We start from the raw sequence: 20,680 nt of genomic DNA on the forward strand, positions 1-20,680 counted from the left end.
TAGAGATACCAAGGGAACATTTCATGCAAAGATGGGCTTGATAAAGGACAGAAATGGTATGGACCTAACAGAGGCAGAAGATATTAAGAAGAGGTGGCAAGAATACACAGAAGAACTGTACAAAAAAGATCTTCACGACCAAGTTAATCACGATGGCGAGATCACTCACCTAGAGCCAGACATCTTGGAATGTGAAGTCAAGTGGGCCTTAGAAAGCATCACGACGAACAAAGCTAGTGGAGGTGTTGGAATTCCAATTGAGCTATTTCAAACGCTGAAAGATGATTCTGTGAAAGTGCTGCACGCAATATGCCAGCAAATTTGGAAAACTCAGCAGTGGCCACAGGACTGGAAAAGGTCAGTCTTCATTCCAATTCCAAAGAAAGGCATGCCAAAGAATGCTCAAACTACCGCACAATTGCACTCATCTCACACGCTAGTAAAGTCATGCTCAAAATTCTCCAAGCCAGACTTCAGCGATATGTGAACCATGAATTTCCAGATGTTCAAGCTAGTTTTAAAAAAGGCAGAGGCACCGGAGATCCAATTGCCAACATCCTCTGGATCATGGAAAAAGCAAGAGAGTTCCAGATAAACATCTATTTCTGCTTCATTGACTATGCCAAAGACTTTGACTGTGTGGATCACAATAAACTGTGGAAAATTCTGAAAGAGATGGGAATAGCAGACCACCTGACCTGCCTCTTGAGAAACCTGTATGCAGGTCAGGAAGCAACAGTTAGAACTGGCCATGCAACAGCAGACTGGTTCCAAATAGGAAAAGGAGTACATCAAGGCTGTATATTGTCACCCTGCTTATTTAAGGTATATGCAGAGTACATCATGAGGAATGCTGAGCTGGAGGAACACAAGCTGGAATCAAGATTGCCGGGAGAAATATCAATCACCTCAGATATTCAGATGACACCACGCTTATGGCAGAAAGTGAAGAGGAACTCAAAAGCCTCTTGATGAAAGTGAAAGAGGATAATGAAAAAGTTGGCTTGAAGCTCAACATTCAGAAAACTAAGATCATGGCATCTGGTCCCATCCCTTCATGGGAAATAGATGAAGAAACAGTGGAAACAGTGCCAGACTATTTTTTGGGGCTCCAAAATCACTGCGGATGCTGATTGCAGCCATGAAATTAAAAGATGCTTACTCCTTGGAAGGAAAGTTATGACCAACCTAGATAGCATATTAAAAAGCAGAGACATTACTTTGCCAACAAAGGTCTATCTAGTCAAGGCTATGGTTTTTTCCCGTGGTCATGTATGAATGTGAGAGTTGGACTGTGAAGAAAGGTAATCACCGAAGAATTGATGCTTTTGAACTGTGGTGCTGGAGAAGACTCTTGAGAGTCCCTTGGACTACAAGGAGATCCAACCAGTCCATTCTAAAGGAGATCAATCCTGGGTGTTCATTGGAAGGACTGATGCTAAAGCTGAAACTCCAATACTTTGGCCACCTCATGCGAAGAGTTGACTCACTGGAAAGACCCTGATGCTGGGAGGGATTGCAGGCAGGAGGAGAAGGGGACGACAGAGAATGAGATGGCTGGATGGCATCACCGACTCAATGGACATGAGTTTGAGTGAACTCCGGGAGTTGGTGACAGACAGGGAGGCCTGGCGTGCTGTGATTCTTGGGGTTGCAAAGAGTCGGACACGACTGAGCAACTGAAATGAAGTGAACTGGTAGTAGTTCAAAATAGTCTCTTATAATCCTTTGTATTTCTTCATCGTCTGTTATAACCTCTACTTCTTCATTTCTTATTTTGATTTGATTCTTCTTTCTTTTTTTCCTTGATGAGTCTGGCTAAAGGTTTGTCAATTTTGTTTATCCTCTCAAAGAATGAACTTTTAGTTTTATTAATCTTTAGTATTGCTTCTTTCATTTCTCTTTCATTAATTTCTGCTCATATCTTTGATTTCTTTCCTTCTATTAATTCGGGTTTTTTTTTTTTTGTTCTTCTTTTTCCAGTTGCCTTAGGTGTAAAATTAGGTTGTCTAGTCAATGTTTTTCTTGTTTCTTGAGGTAGGATTGTATTGCAATAAACTTCCCTCTTAGAACTGCTTTTGCTGCATCCCATAGGTTTTGAGTTGTCGTGTTCTCATTGTCATTTGTTTCTAGAAATTTTTTGATTTCCCTTTTGACTTCTTCAGTAACCTGTTGGTGATTTATAAATTCATTGTTTATCCTCCATGTGTCTCTTACAGGTTTTTCTTGTAATTGATGTCTAGTCTTATAGTGTTGTGGTTGGAGAAGATCCTTGATATGATTTCAACTTTCTTAAATTTACTGAGGTTTGACTTGTGACCCAAGATTTGGTCTATCATGGAGGATGTTCCATGTGCACCTGAGAAGAAGGTGTATTCTTCTGCATTTGGTTGGAATGTCCTCAGGATATCAGTGAGATCCATCTCATCTAATGTATCATTTAAGACTTGTGTTACCTTATTAAATTTTCTGTTTGGATGATCTGTCCATTGTTGTGAGTGGGGTGTTAAAGTCTCCTACTATGATTGTGTTACTGTCAGTTTCTCCTTTTATGTCTGTTATTGTTTGTGTTATGTATTGAGGTGCTCCTGTGTTGGGTGCATGGATATTTACAATTGTTATGTCTTCCTCATGGATTGATTCCTTGAGCATTATGTAGTGTCCTTCCTTATTGCTTGTAATCTTCTTTATTTTAACGTCTCTTTTGTCTGAAATGGGGATTGCTACTCCAGCTTTTCTTTTGCTTCCCATTTGCCTGGAATATATTTTTCCATCCTCTCACTTTCAGTCTATATGTGTCTTGAGGTCTGAAGTGGGTTTCTTCTAGACAGCATATATATGGGTCTTGCTTTTAGATCTATTCAGCCAGTCTGTGTCTTTGCTTGGAGCATTTAATCTATTTACCTTTTAAGTAATTATTGATATGTATGTTCCTATTGCCATTTTCTTTATTTGGGGGGGGTTGATTTTGTAGATCTTTTTTCTTGTCTTATATTTCTTGACTATATAAGTCCATTTAACTTTTGTTGTAAAGCTGGTTTGGTGGTACTGAATTATCTTAACTTTTGCTTGTCTGAAAATCTTTTTATTTCTCCATCAGTTTTGAATGAAATCCTTGCCAGAAAAAGTAATCTTGGTTGTAAATTTTTCCCTTTCAGTACTTTAGCTATATCTTGCCATTCCCTTCTGGCCTGCAGAGATTCTGCTGAAAGAACAGCTGTTAAATGTATGGGATTTCCCTTGTATGTTACTTGTTGCTTTTCCCTTGCTGCTTTTAATATTTTCTTTGTGTTTAGTGTTTGTTAGTTTGATTACTATGCATCTTATCAAGTTTCTCTTTGGGTTTGTCCTGTATGGGATTCTTTGCACATCTTAGACTTTAAAGACTATTTATTTCCTTTTCCATGTTGGGGAAATTTTCAACTATAATCTCTTCAAAAATTTTCTCATACACTTTCTTTTTCTATTCTTCTGGGACCCCTATAATTCGAATGTTGGTGTGTTTGATATTGTCCCAGAGGCCTCTGAGACTGTTCTCAGTTCTTTTCATTCTTTTTACTTTAATCTGGTCTTCAGCAGTTATTTCCACCATTTTATCTTCCAGCTCACTGATTCTTTCTTCTGCTTCAGATATCCTGCTATTGATTCCTTCCACAGTATTTTTAATTTCAGTAATTGCATTGTTTGTCTCTGTATGTTTGTTCTTTAATTCTTCTACTTCTTTGTTAATTGATTTTTGCATTTTCTCCATTTTGTTTTCAAGGTTTTTGATCATCTTTACTATCATCGTTCTGAATTATTTTCCAGGTATTTTGTCTATTTCCTCTTCATTTATTTGGACTTCTGTGTTTCTAGCTTGTTCCTTCATTTTTGTAGTATCTCTCTGCCTTTTCATTATTACTTTTTATTTTAACTTACTGTGTTTGAGGTCTCCTTTTCCCAGGCTTCAAGGTTGAATTCTTTCTTCCTTTTCGTTTCTTCCCTCCTAAGCTTGGTCCAGTGGTTTGTGTAAGCTTCATATAGGGTGAGATTTGTGCTGAGTATTTTTTGTTGTTTTTGTTTGTTTGTTTGTTTTTCCTCTGATGGGCAAGGCTCAGTGAGGTGGTAATCCTGCCTGATGATCATTGGATTTGTATATTTGTTTTGTTTGTTGTTTAGATGAGGCATCCTGCCCAGGGTGCTACTGGTGGTTGGGTGATGCTGGGTCTTGAATTCAAGTGATTTCCTTTGTGTGAGTTCTCACTATTTGATAGTCCCAGGGTTAGTTCTCTGATAGAATAGGGTCTTGGAGTCAGTGTTCCCACTCCAAAGGCTCATGGCTTTATCTCTGGTCAGGAACAAAGATTCCACAAGTGGTCTCTTATGGCATTAAGTGACATTGAAACAAATATACAAAAATGAGAAAGCAAAGATGAACCCCAGACAAATGGCAGTTGCAAAGTCGGGCAAATAATTAAAGTAATGGAATATACACTTATACATATACACCGATAGGGAAAGTCAGAACAGTACAACGAAAATAAAGTACAGTAGATTGACCCGACACACAAAGGAAATTAAAAATTATATTTGCCAGTTAAGAACAAAACTAACTAAAGCACAACTGGAAAACAAAACTAACAAATATGTTGAGAGGAAAGGAAAAGAAAGAAGGAATAGATATGAAAAGTTAAGTAGAGGTAGATGAAGATTTATATACATTAATGATTAACTCAAGGGGCATAGACCAATAGGAAAGGCAAACAAAGGAATAAATGTAGAAAACTACAATAGGTTTAAAAAATTAAAAATTGAAATTATAAAAAAGAGGAAAAAATAAAAAAAGGAAGAAGAAAGAAAAATGGGAAAAAAACCACCACAGAACTGCAAAATCCCAACAGAGAGGCAGATAAAAAGTGTGACTGAATATACACAAATACATATGCACCCATAAGCAAAATCAAAACAGTCCGACGAAAGTAAAGTACAATAGATTGACCTGGCAAACAAAGGAAACCAAAAATTATTTCTACCAGTTAAAAACAAAACTAACCAAAGCACAAACTGGAAAACAAAACTAAAGCAAGATGCCAACTGGGGAATAAAGCAATGAAAATAAAACTAACAAATATGCTGAGAGGAAAGAAAGAAAAGAAAGAACGAATACATATGCAAAGTTAAATAGAGGTATATAGAGCAGATTTATATACATTAAAGATTAACTGCAAGGGGAAAGTACAGTAGGAAATGCAAACAAAGGAATAAATGTAAAAAGAGTAGGTTTAAAAAATTATATATTAAAATATAAAAAGAGTTTAAAAAAAAAAAGGAAAACTTCACAGAACTTCAAAAGCCCAATGTAGAGGCAGAGGTTTATAACAACAATAAAAAAATGTGACTGAGAAAAAAAATCTCAGAAGCTTGATTAGATTGCATAGTGCCAATAAAATCGACAACTACAACAGGGGGGTGGGGGGTGATGGAGAGGGGAAGAAAAGAAAAGAAAAACAAAATCCAACAGAATCTATAGAGCAAGTGAAAACATGACTAATAAAAGTTTTTCTTGAGTCACTGCTGTCAGAGTCCTTTCCCTCGCTGGGGGTCACAGTACACCTCACCTCGCTAGGATGGCCTCCAGCACTGTACTGATCTCTAGACCCGTTGTGGGGGCAGCTCAGATTCTAATCTGGTCCTACTCCTGTGTGTTCTTGCCTCCAATGTCCACAGCTATCAGACCTAGTGCGTTTTATTTTGTGGGGGCTCTCAATGTCTTTTTATATATTCCATAGACACAGAGTATGCCTAGTTGATCATGTGGATTTAATCTGCAGCTTGTACAGCTGGTGGGAAGGTTTTGGGTCTTCTTCCTTTGCCACACTACACCTGGGTTTCAATTGTGATTTTATTTTCACCTCTGCATGTGGGTCGTCCACTGGGGTTTGCTCCTGGGGCTGCCCTGGAGGATTTGGGTTTGCCCCTGTGAGGGCCATGTGTGGAGGCGAGGCAGATGCTTGGGTCACAGGGGTTCTGGCAGCACCAGCTACTCCGGGGAGTTGGCAGGTAGGCAGCAGGAAATATCATGCTCTAGAAGGGTATGGCAACTAGTATTGGCCAATACGCTCAGTATTTTTGACTAGAGAGCCCCCCTGACAGAATAGCCTGGCAGGCCATAGTCTACAGGGTCACAAGAAGTTGGACACGACCAAAGCTACCTTGCACACATAGACTCAAGGCTTTTTTTGCCTGTGCCAGCTCTGCCCCAGTGAGAGCTGAACATGTACATAGCACAGCTGCTTGGCTTGCAGGGACCCTGATGGCAGCAAGTTTGCAGGGACACGAACTGCCTCTGCTGGAGGAGTTATGGCCCTATCAGAATCTTTTTTCAAGCCTCATAGCTAGTGATCAGAAGGGCTCTTTGGCCAGTCTTTCTCCATAGCTTTGCCTGTTCAGGCACTTAGAGGACTCCCTTGCCTGGGGTCCTTCTCTGTTTGGTGCATCAGGCACTTAAAGTAGCACCCTGGGTGGGGTCCTGTTCTGTAGTTCAGTGCTTTAGGCATTTGATGGGCCAGCCTCTCTATTGTTAAGCTGCCTGATGCGATGCTGGCATGTGGGGTGAGAGGCTATGGTGACTCAGCTGTATTGCCTTGCTTCCATGACTGCCTGGCTTTCTTCTACAGGCATTTCCCACCACAATCTCCTCCCTCACACCCTCTCTATCTGTCTCTCTGCAGTCAACAGCAGCCCTTGCCCTGGGATTGCTCCACAGTCCCTAAACTCCAGCTCCCAGCCGCTGCACCTTCCAGGGGACCTGCATCCCTGTCCAAGGTATGTATGACTCAGTCAAGGACTGTCTAATTCTCATTCCATTTAGGCTGCCACAGATCAGCTGTTTCACTCTCACCCTTAAATGTTTCTCCTCTGACTCAGCCAATTTCCCCCATGTGGGAATGGGATCCCTGCTTCAGTTCACCCACCTGCCGAGGGCAAGTCCAGTCCTACTAATACTCCTGTTTTTTTCCCCTAGTTCCTTCCTCCTACTGAGTTTTGTGTGGTTCTATATATTCTTTTCCACTGGTCTGGTCCTCCTGTCTGATCTCAGCTGGTGTTCTGCATGCACTTCTGTGTCTGAAGGTGTATTCCTGATGTATCCGTGGAGAGAGATGTACTCCACGTCCACCTACACCTCCACCATCTTGTTCTCTTGCTCTTGCCACATTTCTTTTTATCAAAAGACTTCAAGAAAGCAAAAATGGAAGAGAAGCATTCTATTAAATGGGATTTGACAGTTTTATACATTGTGAAATGATCACCACAATGTCATTTTATCTGTAACCATACAAACTTATTACGGTATTATTGACCATATTCCCTATGCTGTGCATTACACCCCCAGCCTTGTAGCTGGAAATTTGTATCTCTTAATCCCCTCTTCCTTTTCGCCTGCCTCCCCCCACGTCCCCTCTGACAACCACCAGTTTGTTTTCTATATCTATAGTAGGCATTGGATAGTTCTTTTTATTACTAAATCAATGTACCAAATCTACTGAATGTTATAAAGACTCGCTGCTTAGGATCTTGTTTGCAAAATGATTCTTGTTGTTCTTCACCTTAGATTCTTTTGGGGTAAAAAATTCCTCAAAGAAAATGTTACCTGAATTTACTAAAATCATTAAGGATTCTTCCCGGAAACAGAAATGAAAATTTAAACAAAAAAGAAAAGTTTTCTCTACAGTCAAATGTTTAGGCTTTTCTTCAGTGTCTTTGGTCTGTAATATCTGTATAAAAGCTTAATGGTGATTTTTCAATGCCCAGTATTTTCCAGTTACAGTTAGCGATATGAAACCTTCAAATAGATGTTATTGCAGCATAAGTCATCTATCTAATACTGTCTAGATTTCAGAATTTTCATGAAGATAAGAAGTAAAGAGAAAAGTTTGCCAAATTTAGGCTTGTCTGTTGAAATACCAAAATGTGGTCAAATTCAGTTCAGGTCAGTTCAGTCGCTCAGTCGTGTCCGACTCTTTGTGACCCCATGAATCACAGCACGCCAGGCCTCTCTGTCCATCACCAACTCCCGGAGTTCACTCAAACTCATGTCCATCGAGTCGGTGATGCCATCCAGTCATCTCATTCTCTGTCGTCCCCTTCTCCTCCCGCCCCCAATCCCTCCCAGCATCAGAGTCTTTGACAGTGAGTCAACTCGTCGCATGAGGTGGCCAAATGCTATTAATTATTTTACATTTTTGGTGTTTTACTGTTTGGTGCTTTCAACTTTTTCTACAACAGAAGTTTAAAAAGTATTTTAAACCTAAATGTAAAGTTGATAATTCATTTTTTATTGATTTTTCTTTGCAAGATTTATGCATTCTTGATTCAATAAACATTCAGATAACCTATAGGTTATCTGTTTTGAAACTACATTTTATATTTTAATCATTCCTTGCTTTAATTTTTAATCTACCATATATTGAATCATAACTGGTTCTACAAAGCATTTTATTTGTAAAATTTATTTTTTAATATTTTAAATGAAACATTACATACACTACAAAGAGATCATAATAAATGTATAGCTATATGAATTTTTTCAGAGTGGATACATCCAGGTAATTACTACCCAGATCAAGAACTAGAATACTATCAGAATCTAAAGTTCCCTCTTGCCCTCTTCCAGTTACTATTCTGAACCAAAAAATATTATCTTGACTTCTAAAACCATAAATTAATGCTTTTGTTTGTTTTTTATTATTATTTATTATTATTGAGATAAAATTCACGCAACATAAAATTCACTATTTTAACCATTTAAAGTGGCTTTTAGTACATTCACAGTGTCGTATAACCATTATGGCTATTTCCAGAATATATCATCATTTAAAAAGAAACCCCATACCTATTAAGCAGCAATCCCTCATTCCTCCCATCCACTAGAAGCTACTAATTTACTTTCTCTATCTATGGATTTGGCTATTCTTCATATTACATATGGATGGAATTATGCAATATGTGGCCTATTATGTGTGGAGTCTTTTGCTTAATATAATACTATTTTCAATGTTCATCTATGTTATAGGATGTATCAGTACTTCATTCACTTTATAGCTGAATAATATTTCAGTGTATGGGTATAGCACATTTTGTTTATTTATTAATTAATTAATGGATATTTGAATTTTCTCCACTTTGGGGCTATTATGACTAATGCTGCTATGGACATTTGTGTACAGGTTTTTGTTTGACTATACTAAAATCATAGATTGCTTAGTTCTTCTTAGTCCTTAGTCCTTCTTAGTCGTTTCTGACTCTTTGTGACCCCATGGACTATAGCCTACCAGGCTCCTCTGTCCATGGGATTTTCCAGGCAAGAATACTGGAGTGGGCTGCCATTTCCTCCTCCAGGGGATCTTCCAGACCCAGGGATTTAACTCGTGTCTCCTGTACCTCCTGCATTGCAGGCAGATTCTTTACTCAGTGGGCTACTTGGGAATTTGTTTTTGCTTATTTTTAAGCTTTATGTATTCCTTTTGTCTCTGAATAGTAAGTCAAAATAAGCAAAATATTACTCAGCAGTTTGAAGGTTCAGCCACACATTTGCATGTAGAAATAGTTCATTTTTCCTTGTACAGAGTTCTATTGTATCCCTATATCATAATTACTCTAATATTCTGTTTATGGGCATTAATGTTGTTTTCAGGTTTGGGCAAGTATTAATTAAGGACATATATTCATTCCTATGAGTTATAGGAGTGCAGCTTGATATGTCTCATTTCAGTTCAGTTCGGTCACTCAGTCATGTCCAACTCTTTGCGACCCCATGAATCGTAGCATGCCAGGCCTCCCTGTCCTCTTTCAGTATTGATATGTCTAGTTTTGGTAACTACTCTCAGTTTTCAAAGGTTCTTTTACTAATTTACACTCCTCCTAGCAGTTATGAAAGGTCTAGTTATTTCTCAGACTCACCATGACCTGTTAATGTTTGACTTTTTCATTTAGCCATTCTAGAGGGTGTTTACTGGAATAGCATTTTAGTTTTAATTTACATTTCTCAACTAAAATCAGGAATTGTTGCATAGATAATTATAGAATAAATCTTAAGGTTATTTTTAAAATTTAGACGTAAGACTTTATTTTTTGGGGCTCCAAAATCACTGAGGATGCTGATTGCAGCCATGAAATTAAAAGACGCTTACTCCTTGGAAGGAAAGTTATGACCAACCTAGATAGTATATTAAAAAGCAGAGACATTACTTTGCCAACAAAGGTCTGTCTAGTCAAGGCTATGGTTTTTCCCATGGTCATGTATGGATGTGAGAGTTGGACTGTGAAGAAAGCTGATCACTGAAGAATTGATGCTTTTGAACTGTGGTGCTGGAGAAGACTCTTGAGAGTCACTTGGACTGCAAGGAGATCAAATCAGTCCATTCTAAAGGAGATCAGTCCTGGGTGTTCATTGGAAGGACTGATGCTAAAGCTGAAACTCCAATAATTTGGCCACCTCATGCGAAGAATTGACTCACTGGAAAAGACTCTGATGCTGGGAGGGATTGGGGGCAGGAGGAGACGGGGACGACAGAGAATGAGATGGCTGGATGGAATCACTGACTCGATGGACATGAGTTTGAGTGAACTCCGGGATTTGGTGATGGACAGGGAGGCCTGGCGTGCTGTGATTCATTGGGTCACAAAGAGTCGGTCACGACTGAGCGACTGAACTGAACTGAACTGAACAACTTATTTGAAATCTGCTTTATAGTGGATTTTTTTTTGAAGTTTCTGTATTTGATGGAAATAGAATACCAAAGAAGTACATATTATGTACCTTTGGTAAAATAAAAATCACAGTGTAAATTGACATATTGACTTTTAAACCACATCTCTATATATTACCACTACTATTAATTCATATTGATAAAGGATTTAAATATAAATTATTGGACAAATATAGAGATCAAGTTGAATTTGGCTTATGATTTTAAATGTACTTCTCAAATTAGGAGAAAATCAGCAGTTCTATATAGAATGGTTGAAATATGCACATGGGCCACATATGTTTCTATGTGATCGAAATGTTTCCATGTTAGTATACAGCACATAGTTTGCCTAAAATATTCCATGCCATCTGTAGATGAAAGTCCATAAAAATACAGCAAGGTAGAAACCAAAACAGTCATAAACTATAAGATGTGAAACATTTTCAGATGTCAACTTAAAAGCACAACCTAAAAGTTCAGAATTATACTTTATTCAGTGACCTCACTGAGGACTATAGCCCAGGATACAACTGCTCAGATATTTCTGATAATCTGTTCCAAAGAGTTCCAGGAGGAGTCAGAATATATAGGATATTTTCCTGAAAAACAAACAAACATGTAGACAAAGATCAAAAGATTACTGCTAATCACAGAAAACAGATACACCTCAAGTTAATGATTTTAGTGCCTATCTGTCTATGGTAAGATGTGAGAGTCTGGGATCATTGAAAATATTCCTTTCATATGCATTCTTACTATCTAGGGCCATCATGAATTCCTCTCAGATCACACCTTGTAGAATGATTGCAGTGGCTGATGGCTTAATGACAGGCAACAATTATTGTTTACCAGAATGACAGGCAGCATTCTTTCTTTAGTGAAAGAATAGCAAAACATTCTTTGTTTAGAGAAGGGCAACACTTTTTTGGCCCACAGAACCTCCTCCTGGTCATGAATTCAACCAAGGTTTGAGGCATTTCCAGACCAATTTTCCCCACAACGCTAGGAAGTCTCATCCTAGATTAGGTGAGGCTTCTCTTGATAGACATAATGTGCTAATTTTTGAATTAGTCTATACTGATAACCTAAAATTCTCTGGGTTGCCTGTTTTACTAGTCTATTATGATCCAGAAAATATTTTCCCTTGTTGCTTCTTCCTGTATCTAGATTTGTATTATTATAATTATTCTGTGTAGAGTGTTATACATACATGCATATATATATATGTATGTATACATGGGCTTCCCTGGTGGCTCAGAGGTTATAGCGTCTGCCTCCAATGCGGAAGACCAGGGTTTGATCCCTGGGTCGGGAAGATCCCCTGGAGAAGGAAACAGTAACCCACTCCAGTATTCTTGCCTGGAGAATCTCATGGACGGAGAAGCCTGGTAGGCTACAGTCCACGGGGTCTCAAAGAGTCGGACACGACTGAGCGACGGAACTGAATGGATACATGATCAACTACTTCAAGATGTTTCAGTTCAGTTCAGTCACTCAGTCGTGTCCGACTCTTTGCGACCCCATGAATCACAGCACGCCAGGCCTCCCTGTCCATCACCAACTCCCGGAGTTCACTCAAAATCATGTCCATCGAGTTGGTGATGCCATTCAGCCACCTCATTCTCTGTCGTCCCCTTGTCATCCTGCCCCCAATCCCTCCCAGCATCAGAGTCTTTTACAGTGATGTTTAGCAAGATGTTTAGCCATCAGTAATTTTGTTGGACTCTTGATCACACACTGGGTAATTCAAGAGATAATAATCCTATAAAATATACAGGATATAAGTAATACAGCTGGTAACATTAATAAAGCCATAGTACATCAGAGACAGACACAAAGGATAAATAATTTGAAAAGAAGAGACAGGAAACTAAAACAATGATTAATATAACTAATTGTAATCTGGTCACAATAAACCGTTAAGTCCACAAAGGAGCCAGCTGCAGAAACCAAATTATTGAAGGATCAGGTCAAGAGAAAAAGGTAAGTGTTTCATCTTCATTTACAAAGTATACTTTATCAACTTGTTGTAGGTTATAGTGTAAAAGAGAAGTTTTTCTGGGAATCAAAGATGGAACAACAGCATATTTCAGGGAAAAAAAAAATTCAGTCCCATGCTGGCTCAGAGAGAGAAGAGTCTGCCTGCAATGCAGGAGACCCAGGTTATATCTTTGGGTCCAGAATATCCCTGGAGAAGGGAATGGCAACCCACTCAAGTATTCTTGCCTGGAAAATTCTGTGGACATAGGAGCCTGGTGGGCTCCATGTAGTCACAAAGAGTCAGACATGACTGTGTGACTAACACTTCAGTCCCATGTAATTAATTCCTGTTGACCTGAATGAAGTTATTAGGTTTTCCATTAGAGTTTTATAATTTGTTACCCAGTTTAGTGGTATTATCTGAAAGTTATCAGGCGTTTATATTTGTCAAAATTCATTTTTATGAATTTCTTTGAAGATATACATTTTATAAAAGCATCAGAGTAAAATAATGATTATAAACTAAAACATTTAAAATAATGTGGCTAAAGATCTGATTATAATGAAATTGACAAGAAATTTGGTTATTCCTGTAACATAAAACATTTTAAGGTACTAATAACTGAAAATATTATACCTGAAAATATTATATATATATATATATATTTATAACTGAAGATATTATACATTTCAGATTTGTGTGTGTGTGCACTCAGTGGCTCAGTAGTGTCCAACTCTTTGTGACCCCATTGACTGTAGCCCACCAGGTTCCTCTGTCCATGGAATTTTCCAGGCAAGAATATCAGAGTGAGTAGTTTTTTCCTCATCCAGGGGATCTTCCCAACCCAGGGATCAAAACTGCATCTCTTGCATCTCCTGCATTGCCAGGCTGATTCTTTACCACTAGCAACACCTGGGCAGATACTTAGATTTTAGGGGTTTCATATAACTTTTGGAGTATGTGTATTAATGATATCCATAGAATATAACCTAAGAAGTTTTTATCACCATTTATATGACAATGTTTCCCATATAATTTAACATATCCAAGCATAATTAGTTTAATATTTCTCTTTGTGTAGTTTCAGGGGCCCTTTGATACATTCAGAAGTTGGATGTAGGTCAAAAGACTTCATTAAACTTTGATTTAGAAAATTATGTCAATAAATATAAAAAGGTTTAGAACACTGAGAATTTTATATTTGGGAAATTTGTCAAAGATAAATAAATATTTTAAAACATTTGGTCAAATAGGATCATGAGTCCCTGTGAAATAATACAGTACTTATTCATTCAATCAAAGTGACAATAAAATATTTTTAAGGCACATGCAGATCATTTAGAAAGAAAAGAAACTCATAATCTGTTATTAAATGTAGATTACCACTCCAAGAATACTTTGTTCTCCTAACAGAGAAAACCAAACTCTGATCCTGTACCAGCCTACTCTCAATAACAAAATTCATTTACCTAATTAAATTCAATCCAATCCCAGCTTGATGTTGCACAAAACTTTTCTCAAAATTCCCTTTTACAAACCTTCTGTAACTTTCTGTATCTGCATTCATTCATCTCTTATTTTCTTTCCCATCCAGAAAACAACAAGCTTTAGGACAAAGTCACTTTCCTTTAATGAAGTGCATTTCCATTCTTTATACCTAGACAGCATATTAAAAAGCAGAGACATCACTTTGGCAACAAAGTTCCGTATAGTCAAAGCTATGGTTTTTCCAGTAGTCATGTATGGATGTGAGAATTGGACCATAAAGAAGGCTGAAAGCCAAACAATTGATGCTTTTGAACTGTGGTGTTGGAGAAGACTCTCGAGAGTCCCTTGGACTGCAAGGAGATCAAACCAGTCAATCCTAAAGGAAATCAACCCTGAATATTCATTGGAAGGACTGATGCTGAAGCTGAAACTCCAATACTTTGGCCTCTCGATGCAAAGAGCTGATTCGTTAGAAAAGACCCTGATGCTGTGAAGGATAGAAGGCAGGAGGAGAAGGGGACAACAGATCATGAGATGGTTGGATGGCATCACCAACTCAATGGACATGAGTTTGAGCAAACTCCGGGACTTGGTGTTGGACAGGGAAGCCTGGCATGCTGCAGTCCATGGGGTTGCAGAGTCAGATACAACTGAGCAACTGAACAACAAATACCTTCTTTTGCTAAAAATATACATCCTACATTTCTTGAACACTTGAATGTTTTCCTTATTATCCCAGTAGCTTATGTATTTCACAATTTGAATTCTTAAAAACCTTAACCTCTAATAAAAACCGACTAGCAATAATTGTGAACTCCTTGTCATATTAGCATTTCCTGATAGGCAAACATAGAAATATTCCACAATCTCTAAAATATATATCTTCTCATAGCACTTTTTTTCCACTCAATGTGTGGCAAAACATGTTTATTAAATCCTAAAATCTTTAGTTTCCCTTTTATAAAGAGATAAAAACAAGTAAATATAGACCTAATTAGCAGTCGATGATCCAGCATCTTATCTTATTGGAAATGAACTGATATTTAACAAATTCCATAATTTAGCTTAGCAAAACTGTAAAGTTTCAATTACCAAAAATCTTGAGAAACTATTTTAAATAGATGTACCCAAAACATAATTATTCCTAAAGAGTTCACTTGGAAACTATCTCACTTAAACTTTATTTCATAACTTATGAAAATATCATCATACCAAGTTGATTTTCCTTGCTGAAAAAATCTACAAGACAAATAACATAAACTTATTGACCTTCAGTGAACCTACTTACAATAAAAAAAGTCTGTTTGATAAAGCAAAGAGCATGAGTTAGCTTTAGTACCAGATATAAATGTTGAATATTTCCTAGATCATGTGAACCTGGAATTAATTCTTGCCAGTTTTCTTTATATTTAGAAATATTTGATTTGTAAGGTCTTAAAATCAATAGAAAGACCTTTTTTATAAATTTGATTTTGATAATATCCAGAGGTAGAGATATGTTATATGTATAATGTACATAAAACATATAAACAGACAACACTAAATATCTCAGTTTTATTTTAACATCTAGTTATGAATCAGGTATTATACATTTACTAGTTTATAAGTAGCAGTTGGAAAAGTTCAGTTTATTTCCTTAGATGATTAAGGCATTACTAATTGTGGAAATTTGAACCAGAGATCAAATTGCCAACATCTGCTGGATCATGGAGAAAGCAAGAGAGTTCCAGAAAAACATCTATTTCTGCTTCATTGACTATGCCAAAGCCTTTGACTGTGTGGATCACAACAAACTGGGAAATTCTGAAAGAGATGGGAATACCAGACCACCTGACCTGCCTCTTGAGAAACTTGTATGCAGGTCAGGAAGCAACAGTTAGAACTGGACATGGAACAACAGACTGGTTCCAAATAGGAAAAGGAGTATGTCAAGGCTGTATATTGTCACCCAGCTTGTTTAACTTCTATGCAGAGTACATCATGAGGAATGCTGGGCTGGAAGAGGCACAAGCTGGAATCAAGATTGCTGGGAGAAATATCAATAACCTCAGATATGCAGATTACACCACCCTTATGGCAGAAAGTGAAGAGGAACTAAAAAGCCTCTTGATGAAAGAGGAGAGTGAAAAAGTTGGCTTGAAGCTCAACATTCAGAAAACTAAGATCATAGCCTCTGGTCCCATCCCTTCATGGGAATTAGATGGGGAAACAGTGGAAACAGTGTCAGACTTTATTTTTGGGGGCTCCAAAATCACTGCAGATGCTGATTGCAGCCATGAAATTAAAAGACGCTTACTCCTTGGAAGGAAAGTTATGACTAACCTAGATAGCATATTAAAAAGCAGAGGCATTACTTTGCCAGCAAAGGTCCGTCTAGTCAAGGCTATGGTTTTTCCCGTGGTCATGTATGGATGTGAGAGTTGGACTGTGAAGAAAGCTAATCACCAAAGAATTGATGCTTTTGAACTGTGGTGCTGGAGAAAACTCTTGAGAGTCCCTTGGACTGCAAGGAGATCCAACCAGTCCGTTCTAAAGGAGTTCAGTCCTGGGTGTTCCCTGGAAAGACTGATTCTAAAGCTGAAATTCCAATACTTTGGCCACCTCATGCGAAGAGTTGACTCACTGGAAAAGACCCTGATGCTGGGAGGCATTGCAGGCAGGAGGAGAAGGGGACGACAGAATGAGATGCCTGGATGGTATCACCAACTCGATGGACATGAGTTTGAGTGAACTCCGGGAGTTGGTGATGGACAGGGAGGCCTGGCGTGCTGTGATTCATGGGGTCGCAAAGAGTCGGACACAGCTGAGTGACTGAAATGAACTGAACTGAACTGAATTGTGGAAAAAGCTTCAAAATTTTTATTTGTCCTTGATAAATCATTAAGGAAGCTATGAATCAGATTTTGGGTGAAGGAGCATTTCCAGCACTTTGAGTGTTGAAATCCTTTCCCCTTTATTCCCCTTTTGATTTCAGGTTTCACCTGATTGAGCTAATTAGGCCCTGCCTCAGGTCGATATAGGTTGTAGTTTCATTTCTAGTTTGCAGAGGTTTGTAAGACATAAACATTTACTTTCAATTCTTCAATGACCTTGTCTGCTACTTGAATGACATAAAAAGATTGATTTTTCTAGCTAAATTTTTTTTCATTTGCTTTGTTAAATCAGTGAGATTTCCAACAAAACTGGAAATCCAGGGGTTTTTGTATTATTTTTAATTAATTTATTTTTTAATTGAAGGAAAATTGCTTTATAATCCTTTGTGGTTTCTGTCATAAAACAACATGAATCAGTCATAAGTTTCTCTTTATATATGTATATATATATATACACACTACTCTTTTTAAAGTTTTATTTTATTTTTAATTGGAAGATAATTACTTTACAATATTCTGATGGCTTTTGTCATACATCAACATGAACCAGCCATAGGTATACATATGTCCTCGCCTTCTTAAACTTCCTGCTTATCTCATTCTTCATCCTACCCCTCTAGGTTATCACAGAATAACAACTTTGGGTTCCCTACTTCATACAGCAAATTCCCACCAACTATCTATTTTACATATGGTAATATATATATTTGAATACTACTCTCTCATGTCATCCCACCTTCTCCTTGCCCCACTGTGACCATAAGTCTGTTCTTTACATCTGTGTCTGCTTTGCTGCCCCGAAAATAGGATAATCAGTACCATCTTTCTAGATTCCATACATATGTGTTAATATATGATATTTATCTTTCTCTTTATGACTTACTTCACTATGTATAATAGGCTCTAGGTTCATCTTTAGAACTGACACAAATGCATTTTTTAGAGCTAAGTAATATTCCATTGTGTTTATGTACCAAAACTTCCTTACCCGTTCATCTGTTGATGAACATCGAGGTTGCTTCAATGTCCAAGATATTGTAAACAGTGCTGTGATGAACATTGGGGTACATTTGTCTTTTTCAGTTATGATTTCTTCAGGGCATATGCCAAGTAGTGGGATTGCAACATTATATATTAGTTTTATTCCTAGTTTTTTTTTTTCTTTTTTTGTTGTTGTTCAGATGCTAAGCTGTCTCTGACTCTTTGCAACCACACAGACTGCAGCACGCTAGACTCCTCTCATCCTCTGCCTCCTGATGTGAAAAAGTGGATTCATTGGAAAAGACCCAGATGCTGGGAAAGATCGAAGGCAAAAGGAGAAGGAGGAGGCAGAGGATGAGATGGTTAGATAGCCTCACCAACTCAATGGACATGAGTTTGAGCAAACTCTGGGAAACAGTAAATGACAGAGGAGTCTAACGTGCTGCAGTCTGTGGGGGATTTTTATGTGATATGTGCACTAGTTGGGAAAACCTTTGTTGGATACTTCTGCTGTTTGCCCTGCCCACACACTTGCTGGTGTAACACAAAGGTGTAAAGCTAGGGCTGCACCACATTATGAATGGAGCTATTGAGATCCAATATTTGAAATGTGGGAGAAGAGAAGGAAAAATAGATTTAAGATTTTTGGAACTGGAAGCTAGTGTGTGGAAAATATTTCATGAAATCAGAAATGTAAAATTGTCTGTGAAGAATTTCTCATTAAAGCATAGTTGAAAGCAAAATTTTCTACTTTCAGGAATGTTCTTAGTAAAGCATCATATTCAATTAAAATTCACAATATATTTTAATAGAAATGGAATATGTAATTAAGGTTAAATATACAATTTTATTTCCAATTTGAGATAATTTTTATAAGAATTTTATGGAGAAATTACAGGCATTTGGCTTGGGAATGCATGATGGGTATCTTCTTTGTCAAATTTAAGTGTACTGATTAAAGAATTAAAAGAATATTCTGGTAAAAATCAATGAAACATGAAACAAAAGTGATAAACATGAGCAATGAAATTAATAGAAATTATTCTTATATTGAGAGTCAACTTACAGCCAAAACACATACAGATTAAGCCAAAACTGGTAATTTTTTAAAAGGAATAGATAAGTTTTTAATAGAATTAGTAATGGTTGTATGTGCTCTGTTATGTCTGACTCTTTGTGACCCTATGGACCCTATGTAGCCTTCCAGGCTTTTCTGTCCATGGGATTTTCCAGGTAAGAGTACTGGCATGGGTAGCCATCCCCTTCTCCACGGGATCTTCCCAACCCAGGATCAAACCCAGGTCTCTTGCACTGAAGGCAGATTCTTTACCATCTGAGCCACCAGGGAAGCCCTAAATTAGTAATAGTTTCTTAGAGTTTTTGATAGCCTAGTTAATGAAGATAATTCAACCATTTGTAAACACTATAAGAAGATTTAAACTTTTTGCTGATTTTACACAAAATACTGCTACAAATGAACATTAATATATCAAGGAGAGTAATTAACACTGGACACTAAAAAAGGAAACTTTAAAATTCCTGAAATCGTACAGATATGATAGAAACTTGACAGAGTTTCATCAAAATCTAATAACAATTTTGAAGTTTGCATGATAATTAAAAATAAAAACAAAATTTGCCTGCCCATGAGGATTGCTGGATTTTATTTCTATTCTTTTTATGATTTATTTATTTATTTCAAATGAAGCAAAGATGAACATTTTAATGATAAAAGGTACAATTCACAAAGAATATAGAATTTAAATTTTATCTTAAATTTAAAGAATGAAGAAACAAAGATACATAAGCAAGAATCAGAAGAAATATTAGGGAAAAGGAAAAATATAATCACAGTGAAACATTAACATTTCTCTGAGGATATTTTATCAAGTGCAGAAAAAATAATCAGAGAGTCTTGAGTAATGTCACTAATAATTTAAATACAATAGATTTATACTTAATTTATATTAACCATATTCTGCACAAGTATATTTAAAATTTTGTATCTCATACGTTGTTATTGGGCTTCCTTGGTAGCTCAGCTGGTAAGGAATCTGCCTGCACTGCAGGAGACTCCAGTTCAATTCCTGGGTTGGAAAGTTCCCATGGAGAAGGGATAGGCTACCCACTCCAGTATTCTTGGGCTTCTCTGGTGGCTCAAATGATAAAGAATCCGCCTTCAGTGTGGGAGACCTGGGTTCGATCCCTGGGTTGGGAAGATTCCCTGGAGGAGGGCATGACAACTCACTTCAGTATTCTTGCTTGGAGAATCCCCATGGACAGAGGAGTCTGGCAGGCTAAAGTCCATGAGGTTACCAAGAATCGGACATGACTGAGCAGCTAAGCACAGCACAGCACAACATGTTATTAGATGTCCATAGGACATTTAGAAAAACTCACAAAAAGATAAACTTTATTAAATTTCAAAAAGTAGAATTCATTTTGTGTGTGTGTGATTTGGTTATACACACACAAAATAAATGTTTATTCAGTTATACACATACTATTTTTGAAATTATTTTCCATTATAGGTTATTACAAGATATAAACTATATGTCCCTGTACTATATAGTAAACTTTTGTTGCTTGTTGCATATCTATTTTTAAAAAATTAGAAATGTAGTTTT

General features: G+C 37.3%; 1 protein-coding gene across 3 annotated transcripts in view; it reads left to right on the forward strand.

The window, feature by feature from the left end:
* The window catches only part of LOC129564277 (zinc finger X-linked protein ZXDB-like), a 108,479-nt gene that overhangs the window by 17,960 nt on the left and 69,839 nt on the right, over positions 1-20,680 (forward strand). For all 3 annotated transcript variants that reach the window (XR_008687463.2, XR_008687461.2, XR_008687462.2), the window contains exon 2: positions 6,711-6,804. The gene's annotated coding sequence lies outside the window, so the exon portion shown is untranslated. The remainder of the gene's footprint in view (positions 1-6,710; positions 6,805-20,680) is intronic.

The sequence above is a fragment of the Moschus berezovskii genome, chromosome X (genome assembly GCF_049115385.1).
Source record: "Moschus berezovskii isolate FMDL1 chromosome X, NW_MosBer_1.0, whole genome shotgun sequence".
Classification (NCBI taxonomy): domain Eukaryota; kingdom Metazoa; phylum Chordata; class Mammalia; order Artiodactyla; family Moschidae; genus Moschus; species Moschus berezovskii.